At 53.8% G+C, this 26838-nt stretch overlaps 1 protein-coding gene across 2 annotated transcripts in view; it reads right to left on the bottom strand.

The window, feature by feature from the left end:
- The window catches only part of Tcf20 (transcription factor 20), a 179685-nt gene that overhangs the window by 144017 nt on the left and 8830 nt on the right, over positions 1–26838 (bottom strand). The window contains exon 1 of one of the 2 annotated variants that reach the window (XM_031350581.1): positions 11592–11681. The exons of the other annotated variant lie outside the window; for it this stretch is intronic. The gene's annotated coding sequence lies outside the window, so the exon portion shown is untranslated. Of the gene's footprint in view, positions 1–11591; positions 11682–26838 lie in introns of those variants that run through there. 2 annotated transcript variants of the gene reach the window in all.

The following is a 26838-nucleotide window of genomic DNA, read 5'->3' on the forward strand; positions in this document are numbered from 1 at the left end:
CCCTGGACCTTTGCACACAGGGTTTCTTTGTTTTTTGTTTTGTTTTGTTTTGTTTTCTTCCCCCTGCTTGGAGCACTCTTCATAGCCTCCCGACCTGCACCCTATAGCTGTTCTGGGCTCACATGCCACTCCCCCAGGAAGCCCTCCCTGGACCCCAGATGAATTCAAGGTCTCTTATGTCTCCACCTCCAGAAATAACAAAGGCCACGAGGGGTAAGGAACCTGTCTCAAGGGTTGCAGGTGTCTATGGAAACCTCTCATTCACAGCATGGGGAGTATTCCAAGAGCAGGTGACCCCCCTCAACCTAAAACCAGAAACTTTAGAGCTGCAAAGTCCCCTGTACCCACTTTGCAGATGAGAAAATTGAGTTCTAGAGCTAGGGCTGCCCTACTACTGTCCGAGGAGCAGCTCTGCTCCATCCGTTCCAGGCTCTGCCAGGTACCCCACACTTGTGGGGGGCATCCCTCTCCCCTGGGGGATCCCCACAGCACACCTGGGGGCTGCCTGGTCCTGTGAATCACCCTGTCTGCGGGTGGCTGAAGACTGGAGCAGCACCAGGCGCCCGACTGCACTACTGAGCCGGGCAGCTGGCAGCAGCACAGCTCCGAACCAGCTGTTTGGATGACAAACTGCGTTCAAGCTTCATTAGGGTAATCACGGGCTCCCCTCCCGGCAGCGCTGCGGAGCGCGACTGTCAACCTGAACTAATCAAACCCGGCCCCAGGACACCCACCCGCCTGGCTGACAAGCCGCTAAGCCGCGGAGCCACTTTGAGCAGCACGGCTCACTCTGAGGTGGCGGCAGAGCTGGGCCCTGGAGACAGACAGCCTGGGAGTCCTGCTGCATGCTCCCGGGGACCCTGGGAGCCTCAGAGCTGTCAGGACAGCTGGTCCTAACCACCATTTCTTTTGTTACAGCCAGAAACTGAGCTTAGGTGGCAAGGCCGTACTGAGGGAGGCTCGGGGTCAGGCTCAAACCCAAGCTTGTGGATCCGTCACGTTTTTCCCACCGCGTTTTGTGGGCTGGGGTAAGCTGAGTGGCCTGAGCGAGTCCCTTTAGCCCCGCACCCCAATAGCAACTTGGGGACTCCTGTGACAAAGATGTGGGAAGCCGTTTGCAAAGCAGTTGGGACCAGTGCCCAAGCTGACACAGTTGTGAAAGCAGGTTTCTCCTCCCCAACCCCCACCCTGCTCAGCAGGGTGGCCCCTGGGCAGATGTTCCTACCCACAGTCAGAACCAGGCCAGAGTGACAGGTCTAGTTTCTTCATATGACAGCTGGAGAAACCAAGGCCCAGCAAGGGGAATCAGAGGCAATGGTGGATAGTCGTTAGTGTGGGCTGTTGAGGCAGAGGACTGTCATTCATTCACACATTCACTCATTCATCCACCCGCTGCTCGACAGGAAACAATGGGACCTCTGGGTTGGGTACTCCGTACTCACTGAATGAACAGATGCCTGCAAGGCTGAGCGCATGAATGGATGCCTGGTGCTAGGGACTCAGCCGTGAACTCACTCGGCAGACACTCACCCTGCCTCCTGGAATCTGTCTAGTGGGAACAGCCAAGCAACTGATAATTAATTACAAATGACACGGGCAACGGAATAGCTGGATAACAGCTACCATGAGGGCCAATGCCTGGTCTGAGAAGGTCTAGCGGACTCTCCAGAGGACCCTCAAAGGAAAGCTGAAGGCAGACGGGAACAGGGGAGGGCACACGGCATGTGCAAAGGCCCAAAGACCAGAAGGAGCTTGGGGCTTTGGAGGATAGAGATCCACAGAGATCCACCTAAGTGGCCGGAGGGCAGCTATGGGGTGAAAGCTGGTTTTAGCTGGAAGAGGAGGAAACCTGGGTCTTCCTCATGAGAGCGGCAGAGCCTCTGGAGAGTCAGAAGCAGGGGCTGGTGGCTCTGAGTGCTGTGGAGAGAGACGATGACAGGGCTCAAACCCCAGCCCTACTGCTTCCTGATCCAGCACTGGCTTGGGCAGCTAGGACGGCCAATGTGTTGTCTCAGGAGGGGGCATCCTGGGTGGGAATCCATGCAGAGGTGGCACAGATGGGCAAAGTCAACCTCTCCTGGTAGACACCAGGGTGCTACCAGGCAGCAGGAGGGTGGTGACGAGTGGAGATAAAGCTGCAGGAGGCGATTCCTGAGGCTACCAACACTGAGCCTGGATCATCATCTAAGTGACTACAGCCCTGTGCTTCAGATGCGTACTCCTTTCTGTGGTAAGTTGGGCCTCCAAAAAAAAAAAAAATGTTAAGAACAAAAGCCTGCCTCCATCCCTCCATCGTCCTATCTCTGTGTTTGCATCTGTAGAATTGAGACAGTAACAAGGATCACCTGGCTGTGCACAGGGCTGAAGAAAATGCTGTACCCCCACAAGCCTGGCTACTCTACGCTACAGCAAACCCAGGTCACACAGAAGCACCACACACAAGTCTAGGGGCATGGCTCAGTGGTCAGGTGCTCACTTAGCACACACACGGAGCAATGAGCTCCATCAGCAGCACTGTATAGACCGAGCAGTAGCTTAAACCTGGAATCCCAGCCCTCGGGAGCTAGAAGCAGGAGGATCAGGGGTTCAGGGTCATCCTCATAGCTCTAGGCCAGCTATGGATAGATTAGCCCCATCGCATCGGCCCAGAGTATTTTTCCCATACTCTGGCCTTTTGGTCTCCCAGTTTCGCAGTCTGGTAGAGGCCAGTAATCCTATTGCCTTAGAGGCCACGGGCACCCCAGCATGGCATGGTCCTGAGGACTGAAGGAATATAACACACAGCTGTCCGGTGGCACACCTAATTCTACATAAGGTAAGTTGCTGTAGCAGAAACTCAGTACCCCGTGCCACAACTGGCAGATGCCAAGCCGAATCCAAACCTCCAAATGTCACCGTGAGGAATGCCTATCCTGTTCACCTCCTATGTCCCAGGCTCAGCCTGAAAGCCCCCTGCAGGAGGAATACCCACCTGAAATGGTATCTTCTCCATGGGAAAAGATTCAGGAGTGCAGCCAGGTGTGAACCCTGGCTGGGCAGGCGCTACAGACATCCTGGAAAAAAGAGACCCTGAGGGGCCCTGAGAAGCTCTGAGCCAGCTCCCATGGAGAGCCTCGAAGTATGGAGAGAGACTCAGCCCTCCATCACACTTGGAACATCTTACTCATCCAGAGAACTTGGAGGCCCTGGGAGGTCAAGATGGTGCCTACCCCAGAATTCCAGTGGAGCTCAGTATGACAGAGGGAGAGATAGAGGCTTCTACAGGCTTAGTGTTCTAAGACTCCTCAGTGAGGAGCCATGAAGTAATTAGGTAATTAGGTGGCCAGGATTCCCCCATGGGCACCATAGGATACAGCTCAAACTCCCTGGTGGGACACTGACCTGCCTGGTGGGAAACTGACTTTCTCCCTACCACCTGGGGCCACTCAGTTAATAAACACCCCGCCCCCGAATGCCACAAATAGTAGCAGTGTTAGGCGTGGAGTGACCACGGCTACAGGATGGGGAATCCTTACCAACGGCGGCTCTATCCACCACTTACACGGCAATGCCAAGAACCGCAACAGTGGTACTGGCTACAAACTAAGGCCTGCACTGGCATGCCAGCTTGCTCAGTCCTCCCAGCAGCCTCAAGGGGATTAGCTCCTGGCCCTAGGTTCTGACCCACACCAAGGGCTGCAAGAGCCCGTTGGCAGCAGCTTGCATGGTTACCCTCCTTCCTGATCATCTCAACAGAGGAACCTTACAGAGAGCTTCGAGGTGAGCCCGAATCCAAGGTGCCATGCCTGTCCCACTTTTCATGGCTGGCACAGTGCCTGGAGGTACCCTACAGGCTTCTGACTCACTTTGCTCTTGATGATGCTCCTAGGATGCGAGCTCTGTGGAGATAGTCTCGTGGCTCTGCTCACATCAGCTCAGCCCCAGAGATGCTGGCTCTGTGATGGCCCCCTCGGGGATAAAAAGGGAGATAGGCAGCAGAGTAGATGCTACCCCCCACCTTCGTTCGTATGGCCTACCCTCACATCCCATGGCTGACATAGTCTCGGAGGAAGGCCTCTAGTGATGTCTCTGAACACGCATGCCTTCTCCAGCACTCCTCAGTTTTCCCTGACCAAGGCACACTTATATGTGCTTGCTAGCCTTCTGCTGGCCCTTCATACTGTCTCGGAAGCTTCCCCAAGGACCAGAGCTGTATCTGCTCTGTTCGCTAATGCCAGCACACAGATGGTAGGAAATGGGGCCTCGGTATCCCTATGTAGTGACTGAATCAGCTAAGCCGACCTACCCAGCAAGAAACTGTGGAGACAGAATGGGGCAGCTGTGGCCCTGTCCCTGAGCAGCATCTGATGGTATTAAGGGATACGATTCCACAGCAGAGAGGGAGGCCTGGTGAGATGTGGACTGTAGGACCTCAGTGGGCCTCGGTGCCCTCAGGGAAGGAGAGGCCAGTGGAGTCATGTAGGGGGTCAGAGTGAGGACTTTGGGGTCCCAGCACTGAAGTGAAAGTCCCCACAACTCAGACTGCCTCCCAGCCCACCTTCCCCATGACACATACCCCCACCACGACAGCCATAAAGGGCAATTAAGTGTCAGAAGGCCACTTACCACTCTCCCTTCCTTATCCATGTCTACCCACAGCCCTGGGAGGTGGCATCCCATCTATAGGCTGTGTGGCCTTGGTCTGTCCACTTCTAGCTGAGCCAAACAGATGGGCCAAAAAGACAGAGCAGCTTGGGTGAGTGCCCTGTTGCAGAGTGGCAGGTCACAGCCAGAAGCTGTGGCAAACATACCCCAGCCAGGACCTAGTCAAGTGTTAAGAACTGGCGGTGGCCAGCGTAGCAGCCAACCATCCCACAGCATGCCCGATCCATCTGGCAAAGCTGGCCTCCAGGCTCAGGTGGCGGGGTGGGAGAGGCCACAACAGACAGACATGCTTAGCTCCCAGAACCTCTGTTAGGATGAGCTCGGCTTTAACCAGCAGGTCTAAATGCCCTGCAAGCTCGCACCCCGCTCAGACCAGCTTCAGGGTGGTGTCGTCTGCTCCCAGGAAACCTGACAGGCATTCCCTCACCTCCCCACACTTCGTGGACAATCTTAGCCTCTGCCCCGATGTGGGCTTCCTCCTCTCTCTGCCATGACAGACCCTCTACAAGACCTCTATTAGCCCACAGCCCAGATAATCTGAGACCTCTACTTCTGTGCACACCAAGCTCCAGCTACACTGGCCTCTCTGTGCCTGGACAGGTAACCTCAACCCACCACAGGACCTTCCTGGATTCCTTCCCCTCCCCCAGCTCTCTGTCCCTGTGCTAGCACTTCAGGCCCCAATTGAAATGCCACCCCTTGGAAAGGCCCCTCCAGGGCATCCTAGCCAGTGGTAGTAGCTACAAGCCCAGAGCAACAGGTATCACATGACTGCATCCCATGTGCCTTCCTCCTTAGCACTGCAGCCACAGCCTGACTGACACTGTAAGCCAGGCAGTCTCCAAGGAAGAGTCAGAGGCCCTGCCCCCTCCCCCACCCTCTGAGCTACCGAAGCCCCTGAGACCATGGCCTCTGAGCTCTGGCCCTGGCCACTTCTCCAGCCCTGGTATGGGGAATCCTCTTTCCACTGGCCTGCCTGTAGACTCCTCTAGGTCCCTGCACCATACTCCCACTCAACCCCTCCCCCACACTCCTCCCACAACCCTTCCCTGACACCTCCTCTGACCTGCGTCCAGTTCCTACCACCAGTCCTTCCCACAGTGCTCTGCACCCTTCTTCGCCTTGGCATCAGCTCCCACACCATACCTCCCTTCCTGTTACTTCTGCTCCTAAGCCCAGGCTCTCATGGCCAGTGCCTGTTGTCCCCTGCCTTTCACACCTCCAACCCTCCCCTCTGTCTGCTCCAGCTGGGCTCTCTCCCTAAGTTCTCTTCTTCTCCTTCCTCGATGGACAAACTCTTGCTCCTCCTCCAAAACCTGACTCGGAAATGTCATCTTTTTGTAAAAACCCTTCCTGAGTTTTCTCCTGCATCGGTCAGGATTCTATCAGTGGTAAGAGAAAGAAACACCAAACAGCTCCACTCAGAAAGGAAGCATGTCAGTTTATGTAACAGACAATCCAAGGGGCAGCTTCAGGTGCCACTGGATATACAGGCCCAAATAATGGCCTCTACCTGTGTCAGCTGTGTCTAACTTTCTTCCAGGTTCTGCACCCTCACAGTACTTGTGGGAGCAGATGGCAGGCAGCCTCACCTTCCCAACCACCAGCTTCAGCAAGCCTAGGCAAATCAAAGGCAACATGGGCCTGCAGTGGGTCCCTATACATGCAGATCCAGGAGAAAATACAAGCAGGCCTGTGGTTAGACTAGCAAAGAAGGAACATGTGCCCATTTCCCAGTCAGTCACTGAGGCCAGAGGGGTGGGTCTCGTGTTCATCCTGTGGGTTGGGGAGGAGGTCTTCAGGATGCTTCACACACACACATGCCCTGTGCTGCATGACCTGCTAAGTCCATCTCTTCCCTCACAGCTGGGTCCTCGGTGACCACACTGTTACAGTTCCAGAAGGACGGAGACACCTGATCAGAGGAGGTCTGCTATGCAGAGGAGGCCTGCACATGTGGAGGGTAGTAACGGGTTAACTGGCACCCCTGCCAGGCAGCAGATCTGCATTCTCACGGAGGCCTCAGGGGGACACAAAGCTGACATGGCAACGAGGGGAGTCAGAAGGGAGGTGCCCAGGGGGCTCCTGGGCACAGCACGGCCCCAGCAACCCAGCTGCGGGGGCTACTCAGCCAATCCCAGAGAGCTGCGGAGTAGAAGGGTTGGGTTGGGGAAATAATTACGGAGGAGGCTGGGAGGGAGGCGGGGAGGCTGGCGAGAGGCTTAATGAAACTGCTAACGCGTTAGTGATTCCTGCCTGCTCGGAAAGGCGGAGGCAGACAGCCATGTTGCCAGCTCCTGCAAGGAAGCTGCCAGGCGGGACTGGCTGGGCACGCAAGGGCAGCAACAATAGGCACCTCTGCACCACCGTCTTTCAACACGCGACTTTCAAAGGGCAATCTCAATATATTACAGTTGAAATGGCAATGTCCTCCAACGTGCATGTAATCGGCTGGAGTCCATTCAGCAGACGCATTGAGGATAGGATCAGGTTAAACACAACTAGACAGCTACGGGCTGGTGAGAATTGGCTGTCTGGTCCCATTTTCCAGACAGGAAGCTGGGAACCCTGAAAGTCCTTATAGGGAGCCAGGAAGGTTCCAGAAATCGCCCAGTCCTCTAAACCCTTCTCACCACTCCCATGTATTTGTATTCTCAGAAAGCTCTGTAAGGACAGGTAGACAACACAGTGCCATGAAAGATGCCCCCAAAGAGTCAAGAGGGAAGTCACAAAGCAAAGCCCCCGGGGTTGCAAAGAGAACTCAGGGTTCTCTTCCCTCATGATGGGCATTTAACAGCCAATGTGATCTATACTACAGTTGTCAGTCTGTGATATCTCAGGTCTCCAGACGAGAAAGGAGGCACAGAGATGTCAAGTCCTATGCCCAAGGATGGCTACAGGGCCACGATCCAAGATCCAAGATCAGATCCTCAAAACGTGGACTTTTGTTCAAACATTCCACAGGGTGCAGAGGGTGCCACGTATCCCCCAGCTGCCAACTATAAAGATGTAAAGGTTCAGACAAGCCACTCCCCACTTCTCCAGAATGCTGTAAATAGCACAGGTTGCCAGGAGGTACACGAGAGCCATTGGGGAAGCCAGAGATGACCACAAAAGCCAGTGCCTTCTCTGCTCCACTCGGCCCTGAGTTAGCATGTGACTCTCCCACTCCAGGACCTGGAAAGGACACGGGCTTGGAGGAACAAAGCTAGATGCCTTAGAAAGTGGCCCTCAGAAGCTGAACACAGAGGTGCACACTTGTAACCCCATGAAGGCAGGAGGATCAGAAAGGGGTTCAAATCCACCTTCTACTATGTAGCACCAAGGTAGCCTGGGCTATATGAGACTGTATCTCTGTGAGCCCCTCACTGGTGGGAGCTTCTCCACCCTACAAGAAGAATTCGCTCTGGTGTTCACCTACACCCTTACAAACCAAGGAGGTACAGACCTGAGGCCAGTGACCCCAGTTTAGGACTAAAAGACAATGGGCAAGGGGTGGGTCTCCCTGTATCAAAATCTGGTCTAAACAAGGTCTATGTGAGAGAGCAGCGCCTTTAGAACCTTCCGGACCTTGCCGTCTTGCCGTCTACCTAGGGAGGCTCTCTGCAGGGTACCCGTTGTTCATGAGGCCTGATTATTTGTTCCTGGGTCTGTTTCTCTACAGGAGTGGCAAAGGGCAAGGCTACCAAGGTGGGGATAAGTCCCTGGAACAGTAGCTACTTCTGGATGAGTGAAAGAGTGCAAGAGAGACAGGGAGGTGGGGCACAGAGAAAGACAAACGGGCACACGTGCACACAAGAGAAAGACAGGGACAGAGAGGCACTGAGAGACAGAGAGAGACACACACATGAAAGAGGGAAAGACAGAGAGCAGAGAGGGGGGAAGAGAGGGAGGGAGGGAGAGGGATGAGGAGAGGGAGGGAGAGGAGGAAGGAGAAGGAGAGGGAGGGAGAGGGGGAAGGAGAGGGAGGGGAGGGGAGGGGAGAGGGGGAGGGGGGATATAATAGACAATCCAACGCTCCCACCTGCTGCTGCTGCTGCTGCTGCTGCCATGCCCCAGGGCCCACTGCTCAGGGATCAGATTCAGCTCCTGACCACTAAAAGACCTCTTACTGCTAGAAACTAACCCCTGGGCCTCAGCAACTGTCAAACCAGGAAACTGAGGCTTACCTGGCCCTGGACCCCACAGGACTCAAACCCACACAGCCTGGGCCTCCCCCTTGACTCTAGCCACATTTTATTTTTATTTTTTATTTTTTATTTTTTATTTTTATTTTTTTTGGTAAGGCACAGTTCCACACAGGATTCTCTCATCTGATTCCCATCCCCCACCACACCCCAGGGGGATAACCAGACAAGGGTCCTCCAGCGAAGAGCAATGTAAGGCCCAAGCCAAGGTCAGAGTCTCCAGAACATACAAGGTCTCAAACTCAGATGGTTCCTCCAATCCCTCATCATCTCTTCCATACGCCAAAGCCTCCTCCTTCCCCATCATCAACGCAATAAAGAAGGAAAGGGGGAGGGGAGAGGAAAGTAGAGGGGAGAGGAAAGGAGGGGAGCCCCCCATAGCCCACAGCGGGCTCCTTTCTGGTCAGGGAAAAAGCTCTAATGAAGGCCCTTCGATGCCGCTGAGCTGGCGGTGTCAGCTTGGGAGCCCCACAGAGCTGCGGGCCACGCATCTCTGCCCCCAATTAGCACTCAGGTCCTCCATCAAAGCGCGTGCCTGCTGCCAGAGGCAGAGGCCACAGGGACGGCCCCTCCAGCAGTGGGAGGAGGCCAAGGCTCTCCGGCAGGTCCTGGCCTCTGCTCCTTGCCTTTTGGTGGCTGGGGTAGGCTGGGGGGGCCTAGCCACCACCTCTCACCCTCTCCAATCAGCCAGCTCAGGGCAGACGCCATCACCCCGGGGGACGCACTAATGAAGATGGCCGACATTAATCTCTTCCCTCTCCCGACAGGTCAATTTATAGTTCCATGGGGAGCCCTGGCGCCCAGCCAGAGGGCCTGACATAACTCTCCCTGCTCCTGAGGAGGACATGGGGGGTGGGCTTTGATAGGCAGAGGGAGCTGGTGGTCCCTGGAACAGGTCTTCAGTCTTAGTAGCCACCATTGCCACCCCCAGCAAAAACAGGTAGCAGAGAACCAGGAGGGCACCTGACCTGGAGGGCTGAGGTGACTGGCAGCCAAATCGATGCTGAGTCCTCAATTGAGCACCCTCTTCAGCAGAAGCCCTGCCCCCCGCCCCCAAAGGAGACAGGCTTTCTGCGCTTCAGTGATTATCTACAAGTGTGGGATCCTCTCTGCTCTTGCTCAAGTGCATTCCTCAAAGACCATGAAGCAGGCATGGGAGGCTGGCCCTGACTAGACCCTGGGGACCCATCAACCTAGTCTCCTGGAGCTCCCGGGCTCCTGGGGAAGACAGCCCTGGGAGCCTCCTACCACTCTAAGGGCCCTATAGGAAGGCCTGTGGGAGGGTGCACACATTTCTACCCGCCTAATGGAAGAGGGATGGGGTGGGGGTGGGGCAGGGCGAAACACCGTCGGGTGCTAAGGCATAAGGGGTAGTATTCATGGGAGCAGACTAGCTTAGGCAGGGAAGACCCAAGAGCAGAGGGTAATGGGCTCGCAGGGCGTTATGTGTGCAGAAGAAGCTGGGAAGCCCGGCCTCAGGGGACTCTCAGGAGTTTGGCCTAGTTTAGATCTGTGGACAGCTGAGTTCAGTCTGCCTTGCTCAGAGCTGCATTTTAGAAGACAGCCTGGTAATGGTGTCCCAGGCAGAGAGTCGTGTAAGGGACGGAAGGCAGGTGTGTCTGGGCCATAGGGAAAAGGGACAGATGTCCTGGGGCAGAGAGGAACTTCACAGAGGACTCAATGGAGAAGCAGGCACCCAGGTGTCCGGCAGGCTAGGGTCCTGAGGCCTCCTGGTTGGGTACTGGCTGGGGAAGGGTTACAGGCCTGGATCAGGTAAGGAATTGGGCTGTGGAAGCTTCCAGCAGGCCCCAAATGCCAGACCTGGGCTTGGGAGAGACCAGGGCCTAAATATTGTCTCCAGGTCCAACTGTGCACAGCGTGAGACTTCTGCTTTTGGAGTAGGTCATTTCGCAGGCAGCAGGGAAACCAGAGAGGAGGATTCTGTATGGGAATAGTGAGGGCCTGGCAAGGCCAAGTGCGGAGGGCCCAGAGGTCCCTCCCAGTCCAATGCTGCTCAGGGCTGTCCTGCTGGAAGCACAAGACCTGGCTGCCCCACCTCCCCAGCCTCTGACGATTGCACTGGTCCTGCAGGGACTAGGTATTATGTGACCTGCCCAGAGGAGGCCCTTTCCCCCTAGGCCCTCCTCCTCACCTCCTCCCCTTCCCGAATCTAACACCTCTGCAACCCTGGGGGCGTCCCCTATTCCCTAGGCTGGAGACCTCAGGTTAGGCACAGTTAGAAGGTACCAGGGTCCCACTGACCCCAAAGCACACTGTCATGTAGAAGAGAAAGAACAAGGCCTAAATAGAGGGCCCAGACTCTTACAGTGGCTGCATTATGGTGGCGGGACAATGGATGATATTTTTTTCCCCTTCTTTTTGACAATGAAATATTCATACGCTCACTCTATTGCCTGTGTGTGCCTGGAGAGGACTGCTGTAGCTTTGGTGTCAAGCAACCGTGGGGTCAAATCCTCGCTCTTCCAGCTCTTTACTGGGGACGAAGGGCCAGCTATCTGCCCTTTCGGCCTCCGTTTTCTCATCCGTACAATGGGGACGAACGCCCCTCACTCCAGCCCATCGCGCGCACAGTAGGCACGCTGCTAAGTGCCGGCCTCGGAGCATCACACCCCCGCGTCGTCGCCACCTGTCCAGCCTCCAGAGGGAACTCGGGACGCCCCCACGTGCCAGACGCTGGCGCTGGGCGAGCGCCCGGCGCCCCCCTCCCCGCCTCCCCGCCGCGCCCCGCTGCCCGCTTACCCTGGCGGCCGGAGGGCCGGCATCGGTCCCGCAGGAGAGCCCGGGCAGCGGGGCCGGGCTCCGGAGCGCGGGCCGCGGGCGCGGGCAGGGCGCGCGGGGGCGCGGGCCGCGCGCTCCGGGCCGTGCGCCCCGCGGCCGCCGCGTCCTCGCCTCCAGCGCGGGCCCCCGCGCGCCCCGGCCGGCCCGGGGGCAGGCCCTGCGCAGCGCCGCGCGGGTGGGGGCGGGCCTCGCGGGCCCTGGAGAGGCGCCCGGGCGGGCGGCGCGGGGCTCCCGGCGGGGCGCGGGCGGCGCCGCTGCGGTGGCCCCGCGGCTGAGTGGTGGGGCGCGATTTACTAGCTGCAATTCCCGGCGCCCCTCGATGGCACTTAAGAGAGACCGGGAGGGAGCCGGGGAGAGCGGGCGGAGGGCGGGCGGAGGAGGGGCGGCGGGCGCCGTGCGCCGGCGGGGGAGGGGCGCGGGCGGGGGCGGGCGGGCGGGCGGGAGGTGGGGAGAGGCCCGGATGGAGGCGGCGGGCGGCCGCGGCGCGCAGGGCTGGGGTGGGGGGGCGCTCCACCCCCGCCCACCCGCGCCCAGCCCCCTGCGCGCCGGCGCCGCTGGAGGGGGGACCCGCCCCCCTGCAGTGCCCCACCTTCTACCGGGCAGCTCCACCCTGTGCCCCCATCACTACCGCCACCAAAGAGCTGAAACTCTTGGCCCACGCACCAAATCTAGCCTGAAGCCATGCTTGGTTTGACACGGTGGCTGTTGCTTTTTTGTTGTTGTTGTTGGGTTTTTTTTTTTCCTTCTTTCTTTTTTTAATTAGAATTAATTCCCATCATTTAAAAATGGGAGCTTTTCTCATCAAAATCCATATATCTACGCAGTTTAGAAAAGAGAAGCCTGGGGCAGACGCCTCTCCATCTTGCAGTGTCTCTTGGCAGAGGTCTGGGCAAACACTGGCCTGCAGCTGGCCTCAGTCCCCACTAGGCCCACCTGCTGGTCCCTTAGCCAAGCACTCCAGTCAACCTGCAAATCCCAGAGCCCTTGCAGACCCTCCCTGTAGGATGCCCATCCCGCTCAAGGCCTTCTGTAAAGATTCCATACTGCTGACAGGCCCTCCCAGTGCCTACAGCCCCCAGGAGATGGTGGTGCCTGCCCTGCCTGCCTGCTTCCTCACAGGCTGGCATCCCTGTCTCTGTGGCTGCCTGTTACCACAGGGCTGCTGCTCTCTGGCTGGATTCTACCTCCATCCTGGCTCTAGGCCTAGCCCACAGTAGGCACTCGGTACGTGTTGGCTGAGCCACAACCTAAGAATGGCCGGGATTGGGATTCCAGGAGGCTGCCTGGGCCGTAGCGGGCCCAGGGCACCGGTCCCTGCAGCTGATGTTCATTTTTAAAGCCCCAAATGTTCGTTCGGGGCTGCTCTCGCCAACCAAGAAAGCTAATGATTTCCACGCTTCATTTTTCTCTCTACCTTAATCCCACTGCCAGTGCTTCTGGGTCTTACCGCTGCTGCCCTCAGACTGGCATTCAGTCTCTTTCAGAAGATACACGGCACCTGGAGAATGCCCAGGACCATCTGGGAAGGCCCAGCTGTGCCATCCCAGCCTGTAGGAGGCCACTTCCAGGCCTCAGGATCACAGGATCTGAGCGCGGCACTATCTGATGTCTCTGGAGAAAACTTGAACAGCAGGAGCACATGGATCTGGACCAGCGTCGATCTATAGCATCCCCTACCTAGGCAGGCGTCCTAGCTTCCTTTATTCTGCCACTTCTGAGCAGAGGAAGAGGAGTAGCAAAGAGCCTACCAAGAACCTGCTCCTTCCCAGTCACCAGAGTCAGGTTTAAAAAAAAAAAAGATGCCACAAACCCACTACCGCAAGGGTCTCATTTTGCAGAAATAAAATAGGTGAGACAGGGTACTCTGAAGATCCCAAGGACACTATGCCAGGAGCCTGCATCCCCCAACCCCTCACCCCTGCACACACACACACTAGAGTATTCAGCCCAGCACAGAAGTGAGACCTCCCTGAGGACTGGATCTAGAACCACATCCATTAGGCTAGGGTTGTCTGTGATGGAGGACAGGCTGGTACCCAGACAGGTCTTCCTTGTGGAACCCTGCGCACCCGGGACACATGTTCAAGATGCTGTCCCAACTTCCTCAACACAACCGTTCTGTGGGTGCCTTGCTTCAGGAAGGGACCAGGAAGCAAGCCTGGCTCGACAGCCAGCAACAGCTCACAAAACCTCTTGCTGAGCATCACTGTTAGCAGTGCTTGGGGAAACAACCTCTCAGAGAGAGAAGAAGCCCCTGAGGGCTGTAAGGAGCATCAAGCAAGACAGCAGGCTGCCAGGGAGGAGGAGGAGAAATGCCCAGGCTCAGAGATGGGCCACCCTGGATTTAAACACCGGCTTGCCAACCTCCCACTTGTGACTGACTGGTTCAGGGTCTCAGTTGCTTTCCCTCTTAAAACGTGTACATGCCAATCATAAGCCCAATTTACTTAAGTGATTGTAATGAGCCTGTCATGGGACAACGCATGTAGATCCCTCAGCACAACTGCGTAAAGCTCAAGACTTGGCAAAGGGAACAGTGACAAGCACAGGCCAACGAGGGTTCCCACTCCAGCCTCCACTGTACAAACCAGTGTGGCCTTGGGTACATCACTGGCCGTCCCTGGGCCTCAGTGATCCTGTCTGCAAATGAGGTTACTAGTGACACTTCCCACCTCACCAGGTGGTGTAGAGATAAAATTCAGTTAACTCAGGGCCTGCCTTTCGAATAGCACCAAGCAGTAGTAACACCTACTAGCATTCCTTAGCCTACTGTTACCCAGCCCCAGCTTCAACTTTCTAACTGTCCCCCAGGAGACCATGAGGCTTTGCTTGGAAATTAGAATATAATGAGACAGGCCTAGGTTCTAATTCCACACTTGCAGGTGGAGATCTCTGAGCAGGCTGCAGTCTCTTCAGCTCAAACATGGGAACACGGCCGCATGCGCAGTGGCTATCAGCCACTCTGGTATTCAAGTGTCCATTTCTCCTTCAATATAGACCAGGTTCACCTCCTGGACTTTACTGTGTATCTAGTCCTGCTCTGAGGCAGGCAGATGTCCCTTTTGGACACTGTAGGTGTTATGGGTAAGGCCTGGTCTATATTGAAGGAGAGATAGACACTTGAATAACGGAGCAGCTGCAGACAGGTCTCCCTTGTCCAGTCTTGAACCACCTGGACAGCTCCTAAGTGTATATCTGGGTATATCTGGGAGGCCCCCCCCAAGGCTGACTAGGCTGCAGATGTTGGTATTAGCTGGTAATTGGGAGACCAGCTGGCCCTCTGATGACTCAGGATTGTTCCGGAGACCATGGAAGGGGTCCCACTTGGAAAGAGGAAAGCAGAAACTCCATAGAGGGCTCTCCTGACCCCTCTTAGCTCTCCTGACCTCTCTGGGCTCATTGTCCGCAATTCTCCAGTTTTACTGTCTCCTGGCTCCGACTTTTTTAAGAAAAGATATACCTATTTTTATGTGCATTGGTCTGCCTGCAGTCTATGTGAGTGAGCCAGGTTCTCTGGAACTGGAGTTACAGACTGTGGTGAGCCGCCATGTGGTTGCTGGGAATTGAACTCGGGTCCCCTGGAAGAGCAGCCACTGCTCTTAACCGCTAAGTCATCTCTCCCACCCATTTTACTGTCTCTATAGTAACAATCATTTATAGCATTCATTATTGAACTGTGTATCATCTACTCCCACCCTCCTTCCCCCGAAATCCAGGAGTACAAGGGTTCAGGTATACCTCTCTTTTTGTTGTTTGAGGTTCATCTGACACAGGGTCTCATGCTTTCCGGGTTGGCCTTGAACTTGCTTCCTTGTCAAAGATGACTTTGAACTCTTTGTCCTCCTGCCTCTGCCTCCCAAGTGCTGGAATTACAGAGGTAGGCCACTATGCCTAACTTCAGTATGTCTTGATTCTTGCTATACTAACTGTACCCCTACGGTGTGCAGAACAGTGCCAATCACATAGTAGGTGCTCAGTGAATATTTGCAATGGAATAAGAATCTCCTGATAAGGCCTGGAATGATGGCTTGGAGGTTAAGAGCACATGCTGCTCTTGCACATGACCAAGATGCAGTTCCTGGGACTGGACAGCTCACAGCTACCTACAAGTCCAATTATGGGGCCTCTGACATCCTCTTGTAGCCTCTGGGGCACGGACACCCACATACACACACTTCAGGCAATCGTGCTTCGTGCATGCCGTACACACACACACACAATAAACACGAGTAACTCTTAAAACAATCCTCAGGTGGTGACATTAAGTGCGCAGGGTGGAATGGCGATGCTCCGTTGCCTGTGTGCAGCTCCCCTTCCTGGGAGAAGCCCACTTGGGCTGTTAACCCTACCCCAACTCCCCGCCCTGCAGCAGCAGAACTGAGGAAGGGGACCTCAGTCAGGAAGTCGCTAAATCCTCAGTGCAACAGGGCTTCTTGGGCAGTTTTCTGCCTCACTGCTCATTCTATGGCTGTTTGGTGACTCAGAGAGACTCCTGCTAGCCTAAGAGGGCCCTCAGATATAACCGAGAATTCCCCTTCTAGAGCCTAGTAGGACTTCTCCAGCCCACCCACCCTCTAAACTGGAGGGAGGGGCTTCTCAGCTAAGGCCCAGGATGTCATGTGGGGGCTGCGCTCCCCGCCCCTCGCGTGCGCATGGCACTCCCCCGCTACAGTTTACAAAGTGCGTTCACAGACATTATCACGTCGGCTCCTAAACGCCCCCTAAAAACCACAATAAATCTCTCGCTCTGGCTCCGGAGCCCACCGGCTGCCGCGTAATCACTGAGCAGAGAGAGGCCTCGGGGCCCAGAGTCTGCCAAAGCCTCCCCGGCGCCAGCAGGGGCAGAGGGGGATCCACGTGGGCGGGTGGCAGGTGGCGGGTGGCAGGCCCAGCTGGGGCGCTGCGGGAGAGAGGAGCAAGCCCGAGGCCCAATCCTACAAAAGCAGAATGTGCTGTCTCAACCCAGAAGCTCTCTTGGGAGAGGGGCCAGCAGCCACGGGATCTGGACGACAGAGGCTGGTGGACCGAGGGGCCAGGAAACACTATAGAAGATGTGGAGGCTTAGCTCTTGGGAGCCTCGTTGGGGAAATGTAGCAGAGCCATAAACATTGTTCTGTTGGGGAGCCAGGGTTAGTTGGCCTCGGCTGGCTCTTCTCTCACTCTCTACTTTTTCCACCCCTAGATAGCTGTCCTCAGCGTGCCTCTGTGGCTGGCAGTAGGGTCCTCTCAGCAGATCGATCCAGTGACAGGAGCCCCCTTCCATGCTGTTCTCTGCCTGGGATGGTCCTGGTGCCCTGTTAAACTGCTAGCCTTCCTCAAAAGACAATTCAGAGCTCTCTTTATGGAGACTCCGCCCCCAAAATCCAGAAGTGGCTCCTCTGACCCCTAGCTGCACCTGAGACCCCCTCTGCTTGAATCAGGTCCCCTTTCCACTCAGTTCCTTGTGCCTAGAGGGCAGCAGCTGTGTCATCCTGCAGTGAGGTGACCCAGGCAACACAGAAAGGATTCCTCCTGATGAACCACAGAACCGCAGCCGCGCGATGCATGGGGACAGTCAGCCTAAACTGATGACAACCCACAAGAAAGAAGCAGTAAGGCCCTGTTTACAGCTGGGCTCCTAGCCCGAGTAACCACAGAGAGGGGAAAAAGAAGAATTCTCCCAATGCCTGCGAAGAATCAGTCAGTGGCTGTGGTCAGGGTTTTGGTTTTTTTTTTTTTTTTTTTACATTTCCCTAAGTTCTCAAAGTTAGAGAAGCTCTGCTTACAAACTGTGGAAAGTTCAGGAAAGTTTAACTAAGCAAGGAAAGGGAGGAGGGCCTGACCCACCCGGCTGCAGCCATCCTGGCAGGCTATCTTGGGCCTCTCCTCTTGGTGGCCACCTCCCGGGAGGCCTTGGCCTTGGCCTTGGCCTCTGGGCTCTGGGGAGGGCAGCTGATCTAAGTTGATCTTGGAGGGAGAGTGGTGGCTGTGGTGCCATGGCAGGCAGAGAGCAGGTAGCACCAGCTCTGAGGGCTCCTGAAGGGAGGCAGTTTCTCCCCTCCCCAGCCTTCACAGGCCTGGGAGAGCGGGAAGGCGGGACATCTGAGGGAGAAACTGGGGGAGCTAGAGGAAGAGGTTTGTGGGGTGGAGCAGTTGCCCATATTCCCAGAAAAGACCTCTGTGTCCACACCCTACAGGCTCCAGCACTGGTTCTGATGGCCTGGCTGCTTGGCCTGGCACCCCAGGTCCTTACCCCTAGTAAAGACTTGTATCCAGAAATACACAAATATACAAAATCCCTACAGCTCTTGTAAAAGGATGAGCAGCCCAATTTGATGACCAGCCAAGTTTGTATAGATATCTCTCCAAAGAAGACAAATAGATGCTGGCGATGTAATCAGAAGGCAGAGTGCTGGCCTAAGATGTACAAAGCCCCAGGTGGGGTCCTCAGTAGTGTGGTGCACTCTTGTAACCTGGGCATTCAGGAGGTGGAGGCAGGAGGATGGAAAGTTCAAGGTCACGGTTAGGTAGCTCTTTGGGTAAGGCTTGCCAACAAGCCTGAGAATGAGGATTCCAGTCCCTGGACCAACATGGCAGAAAATGAGAACCAATTGCCCACAAGTTCAGCAAGCTCAAGTTGTCCTCTGATCTCCACAGGAATTATAGATTGCCCACGCTCGCCCACGTGTGCACCCATACACACACACACACACACACACACACACACACACACACACACGGACACACAGACACAACACAGCAAGTTGGAAAACAACCTGGTCTAATGACACCCTGTTTTTTAAAAAAAACATATACAAATAGCCAATATACATCATTAGTGATTGATCAAAATACAAAGAAACTTCATTCCATACCCACCGGGATGGCTGTTATCAAGGAAGATGGGAAACAATAAGTGCTGGTGGGCATGTGGAGAAACTGGAAACTTTGTGGTTTGCTTCTGGGAGTGAAAAATAGCACAGCCACCAAGAACAGTATACTACATCACCTAACAACTCCACTCCTAGTCATACACGCCCAAAAGAAGGCAAAGTATGGCCAGGCGTGGTGGCGTACATTTGTAATCCCAGCACTCAGGATCAGGTGTTGAAGCCAGCCAGGGCTACACAGTGAGATCCCCTGGAGAGATGGCAGAGTGTTAGGGAAAGCTCTGGCCCCATAAAGCATGCTGACCTGAATTCAAAACCCCAGTGTAGCCAGCCACAACGGCATGCGCCTGAAATCCCTGCCCTCCTATGATGAGATGGGAGGTGAAAACAGGAGGACTCCCAGAAGCTACCAGGCCAGGTGGTCTGGCCTACACAGCAGCCAACCACAAGAGAGCCTGTCTTATAAGGTGAGAGATAGAGAGATCCTCCTCCAAGCTTTAGTTGTATGTCCTGGCATGCATGTACCTGCACATACAAATACACACTCAATAGTTTTCTTTTTTTTTTTTTTTTTAAGGTGGAGCGCTATTGAGGAAGATACTTGATGCCAACCTCTGGCCTCCATATGTGTTCACACACACACACACATACACACACACACAGAGTCAGAAAGGAAGGAAAGGAAGAGAAGAGGGAGAGGAGGGACAGAGGCCGGGAGAAGACAAGTTTCCCCGTTATATTTTGTGTTGCATCATTCCCAGCACTGAAAAGACAGAGACAGCTCAGGTGTTCACTCCTAGACAAACCGTGGTATGTGTGTTCCTTGGACTATTACTCTGCTGTGAAAAAGCACAAGGTACCAGTGCCTGCTGTCACTCGGATGAGCCTTGAAAGCATGCTATGCGAGAGGACACAGACTGGCCTGCTTCTGCTTTTATTTTATTTTATCTTAATTTTTTAAATTTTTTATTTTAAGCATTCGAGACTGTCAAAACCGTAGAGAAAGAAAGTAAATTGGTGGTGGGCAGGCCAGGAGCTAGGAAAGGAAGGAATGAGAATGATTGTTAATAGGTTCAGGGTTTCTTGGGAGGATGATTAAAAATCATCTGGAAGTAAACAAAATTAGTGGTTATACACATCTGGAAATATGTTAAAAGCCAGAAAATCACACACACACACACATACACTTTAACGCCGGGAGCCAGAAGTGTTGGCACCCACATCTGTAATCCCAGCACTTGGGAGACTGAGGCCAGCATTTTGAATTCAAGACCAGCCTGAGCTAATTGTATCTGTGTATGTAACTGTCAAAGATAGTAACAGCACCGTAACAGTATGATTAAATATTTACAAAGTTACTAGTTATAGAAAAAGAAAAAATGTTACAGTATATAAAATTATATTTCAATGAAGGTTTTTTTTTAGTGGGGTCCTTGTCCTTCCGTTTTGCTCCCACAGGTCCCTATGTACTGTATCCCCATGATCCAGTTCTGTGACCTGGTTAGGCTCAGCCACTGCCCCTTCAAGCCACCATCCTATAGCAATGAAACAGCAGCTACCAGACACCAGACCCTTTGACCTGGGAGACTTGACATGATTTCTCCAATGGGCCTGACCTGTCTCTGCCTCAGACCTAGCTGCTCCTGGTCTCCAGAGAGGCCTTGTCTGGTCTTCGCCCCTGGCTGATTCTTCCTTTCCATACAGCACATGATGCGTGATCAGGATACCTGGACCCCAGCACCAGGCAAGGCTGCTGGTGAGAGCTGAAGGCTACAGGGGAAGTGAACATCTGCCCCATCAGTCAGTGCACTGGAAGGATGAAGAGGGGGAACCCTGAGACACAGTGTGAAGCTGAGAGGCAGGTCAGGGGATGCCACTGGCCCTGGCTCAGGTGGGAAGAGTCAGTCCAGGTTCGCATAGAGGCCACACAGGTAAAGAGATACATACTGGGAAGGAACCAGAGCTAAAACCAAGCCATTGTGGGAATGACACCAGTGTGAGGGAGAATGAGCCCAGGATGAGAGGGGGACATTTCCAATGAGAGTCCAACTGAGGTAGCTGACAGGCACTCCCCAAGCAGTCCAAGATCCACTTAGCAGCTCTATCTATCCACTGGCCCCATGACACTTCCTAGCCCCATCCCCTGTTGCACCCTATCACAGGAAGCTGGGTCTCATCTCTTACCTGACCAAAGCCAAGGTTTCCTCACTGACTGTCCAACCCCACACTTCACATTCTTGCCTCTTCTCATTTATGCTACCAGCAACCTCCCCCACCCCCCAAAAAAAACAAACCACAAAGTGGGTCTTCGTACAGCTTACAAACCTTACATGGCACTCCATAGCCCAAACAACAAAGGCCGGACACATTAGTGAGGCACACAACCCTTCCTCCATCGAGGCTAGCTGGTTTTGCAGCCTGCCCAGCACCCACACGCAGCTCACTCCACACCTGCGTCATACCTTCACACACAGTATACAGACCCTTTTCCTTTCTGTCCAAAGTCTCAGCAGCACGGGGCCTGCACCTTCACGCATCCTTTCTGGAACCCAGAGGAAGTGATTCTATGTCCCATAAATTCATGTGTTGTGAAGTTAAAGAGGGAGTCCCCAGAAGGACCCCTGTGGCTTTTGACCATGTGAAGCTCAAGAAACAGGTCGGGAGAGGCTGCTGGTCCTTCTTCTCCCCCCACCCTCTCTCTGTCTCTCTCTCTGTCTCTCTTTCTTTCTGAGACACTATCTCATTTTGTAGCCCCAGTTGGCCTGAAACTTGCTATTTAGACTACACTGGCTTTGAACTCACAGAGACTTACCTGATCCTGCCTCCCAAATGCTAGGATTAAAGGTTGGCAAGTGTATTTTTTTAATTAAATTACCTTGTTTTCAAGGCAGGGCCTCACACAGCCCAGACCAGCCTCCAATTTGCTTTGCGGCATAGGATGACCTTGAACTCCTGATCCTCTTGTCTCTACTTCCTAAGTGCCAGGATTACAGGTGTATGCCACCATGCTTGTTTTAAATGACACTGGAGATTGAGTTCAGCCCTTAACTATGCTAGGTAAGCATTCTACCAACTGAGCTACAGCCCTAGCTATAGTGACATAATTTTAAATGACATAAAAAATGTTTAACTATCAAGCCACATGTGGTCACAAACTTGTGGTTATCTTCAACTTGACAGAATTAAGAGTATCCATTAGTAGCCATAATTCTGTCTACCTTGTAGAAAAAGTGACCCTGGGCCCAGATACATGACCATCAAGGGCAGGAGAGCAAGCTCCTAGTGTGGAGTTCACAGGAAGCTGGGTGCTGAAGCAGAGGAAGATGAGAGGAGGATAGTCAGTAGTGGGAAAGGAAGGCGAGACAACAAGAGAGGGGGAAGGGACAGAGGGTGGGCAGATGCAGGTGCTCAGATGAGAATATCTGGCCCAGCAGTGGTGATGGATGCCTTTAATCCCAGCACTTGGGAGGCAGAGGCAGGCAGATTTCTGAGTTCGAGGCCAGCCTGGTCTACAGAGTGAGTTCCAGGACAGCCAGGGCTACACAGAGAAACCCTGTCTCGGGTTTTTAAAAAAAAAAAAAAAAGAGTATCCATCTAAGCCCATGAGCAACACTAAACAGCCCGCATCCAGAGCAGACTGAGGCTCCCCGGGGACGGGACCCAGGAACCTCTGGGGTACAGAAACAGAGACCCCCAGCTGTCATCTACCATGGGCCGTCATGTTAGAGCTTGTCTCTTAGCATGAAAGGTTGTGGCCAGAGCCACCCGCTACACCTTGCGGGGTCCCTGTTCCAGGCTATCCTTACATCTCCAGCCTCCCTTGGCAGCACCAACACCCTCGATGCTTTCTGTCATTGTTCAGCAGCCGGCTCTCTCTCTGACAGCTGCCTCAGCTCCCTGCTTCTGCCTTGCCCCTCCCAAATCCTGTTTACCTCTGCAGCCTGTGGGACCCTTGCAAATGGTGCATCCAGGGGCCTCAACATCTGGCCCCACATCCTCCTGGAGCTCATCCCCTACCACCTGGCTTCTGCCCTTCCTCCGGCAGGCTCCAGCTTCCCTGCCTTCTTGACTGTAGCCGGCCAGATCCCAGTCTGGGCCTTGGCTCTTGGCTTTAAGCTCTGCCTGGAATAGCTCTTCTCCCAGAGGTGCCCCCTCCCTTGTCTTTGCTCAGATGGCACTTTCTCAATTAGACCCTCCTTGGACACCTATTTATAAATGAGAAGCAAAATATCCGCCATCTCCTGCTCGCTTTATTTTTCTCTCTGGCACTTAACACTCTTGATAACAACATATGTTCCTTTCTTATTATGTTGGGTTTTTTCCCCCCTTGTTTTTGGTGTGTTTTTCCTCTCTCTCTCTCTCTTTCTCTCTCTTTCTCCCTCCCTCCCTCCTCCCCTCTCTCTCTCTTCCCCCTTCCTCTCTCCCTCTCTCTTCCTTTCCCCCACCCCTAGAAAGTCCACGAGGAGAGGATTTTGATAGCCTCTCTTCATTCCTATGTGTCCAGAATGAACTGAGGCCTACAGGACACTCATGCAGTTCTTTCTGCGTAGATGAATTAGAACAGGGCCAGGTGTAGTAGCACTCACCTTTAATCCCAGCCCTGGGGAGTCAAAGGCGGGCAGAGCTCTGTGGTGAATGAAGGAATGAATGAGTAAATGATTTGAGTAACTGAAGCCCCTCAAGGGTCCAGCCTTGGATCTGGACAGGACTGGGCTACCCTGGGCCCCAAGTTAACTCAACCTACCCCATGACCACCAGGGCCTTTGGTCCTTCCTGGTCCCATCCCTTGATGAATTGCCCCAACCCAAGGGCCACCTGCCTTCTCTTAGCCGCTGATAATGGCACAAGCGGATCTCTAGTGCTGAGCTGAGTTTAACAGCAGACGACCCAGTCCAGAGCCATCCCAGCAGCACCCTCACAAGGTGGCCTGGGTGTGCCCCAGCCACAGGTTTCTCAGAATGCACCCTGAGCTTCCAGGAATGGCTGGGGGGGGGGCGCACATAGTAGGGTACGAGTGGAATGAAGAACAGCTAGATGTAAGCTGCCACAAACTAGAGGCCATGGGCGGCCTCTGTCCCCATAACACCTGTGGGCAGTACCTAATGACAATGCTGGTTCTCTCTCTGCAGGGTCACTGTGCCAGGTCGAGGGGTTGGGGGTTCTCAGCTCCATCCCACTGTTGGGGGCTGATTGCCACATGGATGAGGCCAAGAAACCAATGAGAGTGAGGACCCCAGTAGAGCAGGGACTTCTGCAGATTCACAGTGGTGAGGCTCAGATAGTTACTCCTCTGCAGAGGAACACGGCAGCTGTGGAGGTCAGGAGCCCATGTGTTCATCCGTGTGTGCACACACACACATGTGCATATTACCAGGACCAGGACTCACAAAATCACTGACAGATCATATCCACATCCTGGCTCCCTAGCACCCCAGAACCCCAGCATCCCCAGGTCTGGGACTGTGAAATGCTAGCAGTGGGGAACAAAGGCATGTGTCTAGACCATCAGAAAGGGGCACAGTCGGCCAGGGTCAGGATTTCCCCCCTCCCAACATACAAGCCCTCTCTAGGCAGCCACTTCTCATACAGTCTCACTGGTAGTCTCTGCAAAGCAGGTCTAATAATGCCCATGTTGCAGGGTGGTCAGGGTTAGCTACGATCACCCACTGAATGTTCTACTTAGATTATTATTGATTTTATTAGAAGGGCTGAACGTTCATTCTAGAGCCATCAACAAGCCCCAGGTTCCTGCCTCCCACCATTCACACACCCCACCCGACCCCCGAGACTCACACATCACAATAATGATGTGCGTGACAGCGCGTGTCCTGGCTGACTAGTTCTCTGCGGCATTGTGGCTTGCTGCTTTAGAAGCCCAAGTTCATTTAATCCCCCAGAGAGTCCTATAAGTTGAGCTGCCATTGTCCATCAGCAGACGAAGAAACAGAGAGGTGAATTAAGTGCTCAGGGTCACCCAGCAGGCAAGGGGCATAGCTAGAGCTTCTGTCAGAACCAGTGTGGCCACTGTCAGGCAAGACAGCAGGCTGGTGACCGACTGCTCAGATCCAGGCTGTACATAGGATTATGGGATGTGTGCCTCAGGAAGGACCCCCAAGGAACACCAATGAGCAAATCCTTAGAAGGGTCCATGATGTTGGAAGAGGCCAAATGTCGAGGTAAAGCCCTAAAGTGAGGAAAGAGCAGCTCAGGTCAGGCCTCCTTCCTTCTGCCCAGGGCCTGTTTTACCCTTCTAACTCATGAAGCTCCAAAAGGCCCTTGTACCTGCCCCACTTTGCCTGACATTCCTCCCTGTGTGCTGCTCCCATACTCTCTCCAGGCTTGCCGGTTAACAGATCTGCTGGGTTCCCACTCATAGGCCTCACAGAGGAGAGACTTGAGCCCAAGAGACCAGGGCATCTCCATTGAGTCAGCCATGCTAGGAGCCAGGGAAACGGCTCCAGGTAAAAGCCGCTTAAGCCTGCCGATCTAGAATCAATCCTTGGAACACATATAATAAACTGAATGCCGTGGTGTGCGGCTGTGATCTCAGTATTCCCACATGGAGACAGAAGAATTGCCTGGAATGAGTGTGCAGAGCAGAAGAACCCCTGCCTCAGCTAGCTCAATGAGGTTAAAGGGGAGAACCTCGCTCCAAAAGTATCCTCTGACCCCCACTCAAAATGATACCCATATACACATTGTTTGCTTGCTTGCTTGTCAAAAATAAAGAAACCGAGAAAGCATGGTAAGTTTTGGAAAGGGAATGTGTAAAGAACAATCAGGATTGGAATGCCAGCATCACGCCCCAGACCCCCAAAGTCTGGGCTCTGTCCACTGCCCTGACCACAAGACTAAGACTGCTCATTGCTTTTGGAGTACACAGCTCTGGACTGAAACCCGGCCTCTGATATTACTCCAGCCAAGTTCCTCTTTCTTTCCAAACCTTGGCTTTATGTCTCATGAAACGAGGTCGTTTTTCAAGAATTATTCGGCTTAGGAATGGAATGTAGCTCAGTGAGTCAAGGGTTTGCCTAGTACTCACAAAGCCCAGGATTCTGTCCCAAGCACCACAGAAACTAAAAGTGGTGTGAACATCTGTAAACCCACCATTCCGAAGGGAGAGGCAGAAGGGTCAAGAGTTCAAGGCCATCCTTGGCTACCTAACAAGTTTGAGGCCAGTCTAGACTACGTAAGACCCTATCTTAAAATTCCCCCCCCCCTTTATTTTGATGGTAGAGCACTTGCCATGAATGGAGAAGGTACTAGATCCCATCCCAAGCACTATAGAAATAAAGAAGGAAATGTTTAACTTTTTATTCAAGGTCCAGAAAGATGGCTCAGTGAGTAAAGTGCTTGCCTGCAAGCCCGGTGACTTGAGTTTAATCTCCAGGATCCATGTAAAGGTGGAAGGAGGGAACAGACTCCTAAAACTAATCCTCCTGTCTCCATGTGCACACACAAATGTGTACATTGCTATACATAATAATAATAATAATAATAATAATAATAATAATAATAATAATAATACAATTTAAACATTAAAAATTGTATTTAAGCAAGCATAAAGGTCCCTGTAGGTATCCAACAAATGTAAATCCGTAGAGAAACATGAGACAATTTGCAGGAATGAGAGTCCCCCAGTTCTCAGCACCCCAGCTAGGAAACTGTGAAAGGCATGGCTCTGGCTTTGAGGTTACCCTGTGAATCCTGCCTCTCCTGGGGTCAGAGGCCGGTAGTGCTCTTAAACCCTGTTTTCCATAGGCTTATGTTGGGGTTCCTGGCTATTCAGTGTGTCTGCCATGGCTAAACTCCAGAGACAGATGTCTGGACACTCACCTCTAAGGTCAAAGAGGTGAGGCCTGGACTGGTGCTCTGCAGGGGCCAAGCTGTGGGGTTGCTCCCACTCCGCTTGTTACAGGGGACACTTAGAGGCCCAGGATGGGTATTTATTGAGCAGAGGTCTATGGGTCACAGGAGCTGGGTATCTTCTTGATGCCTAATACTTCTGCAGCCAGGTATGAACATAACTACCTCACAGATATGGAAACGAAGGCTTAGAAAGCCAAAGAAACCTGGAGTGCTCAGTGAGGAGCCCCTTCTGTCAGCCTCCCCTCCCCCAACAGCAGAGGTTGTTTGAACCCTGGTGAGGACAGGAAAGTCATGACTGCCAAACCCCACTTTGGGGCAGACCCCAAAAGAAAGTTGTGCTCAAACTGGGCAGTGGTGGTGCACACCTTTAATCCCAGCATTTGGGGAGGCAGAGGCAGACGTATCTCTGAGTTCAAGGCCAGCCTGGTCTACAGAGTGAGTTCCAGGACAGTCAGGGCTACACAGAGAAA

The sequence above is a fragment of the Mastomys coucha genome, unplaced genomic scaffold (genome assembly GCF_008632895.1).
Source record: "Mastomys coucha isolate ucsf_1 unplaced genomic scaffold, UCSF_Mcou_1 pScaffold11, whole genome shotgun sequence".
Taxonomy (NCBI): Eukaryota; Metazoa; Chordata; class Mammalia; order Rodentia; family Muridae; genus Mastomys; species Mastomys coucha.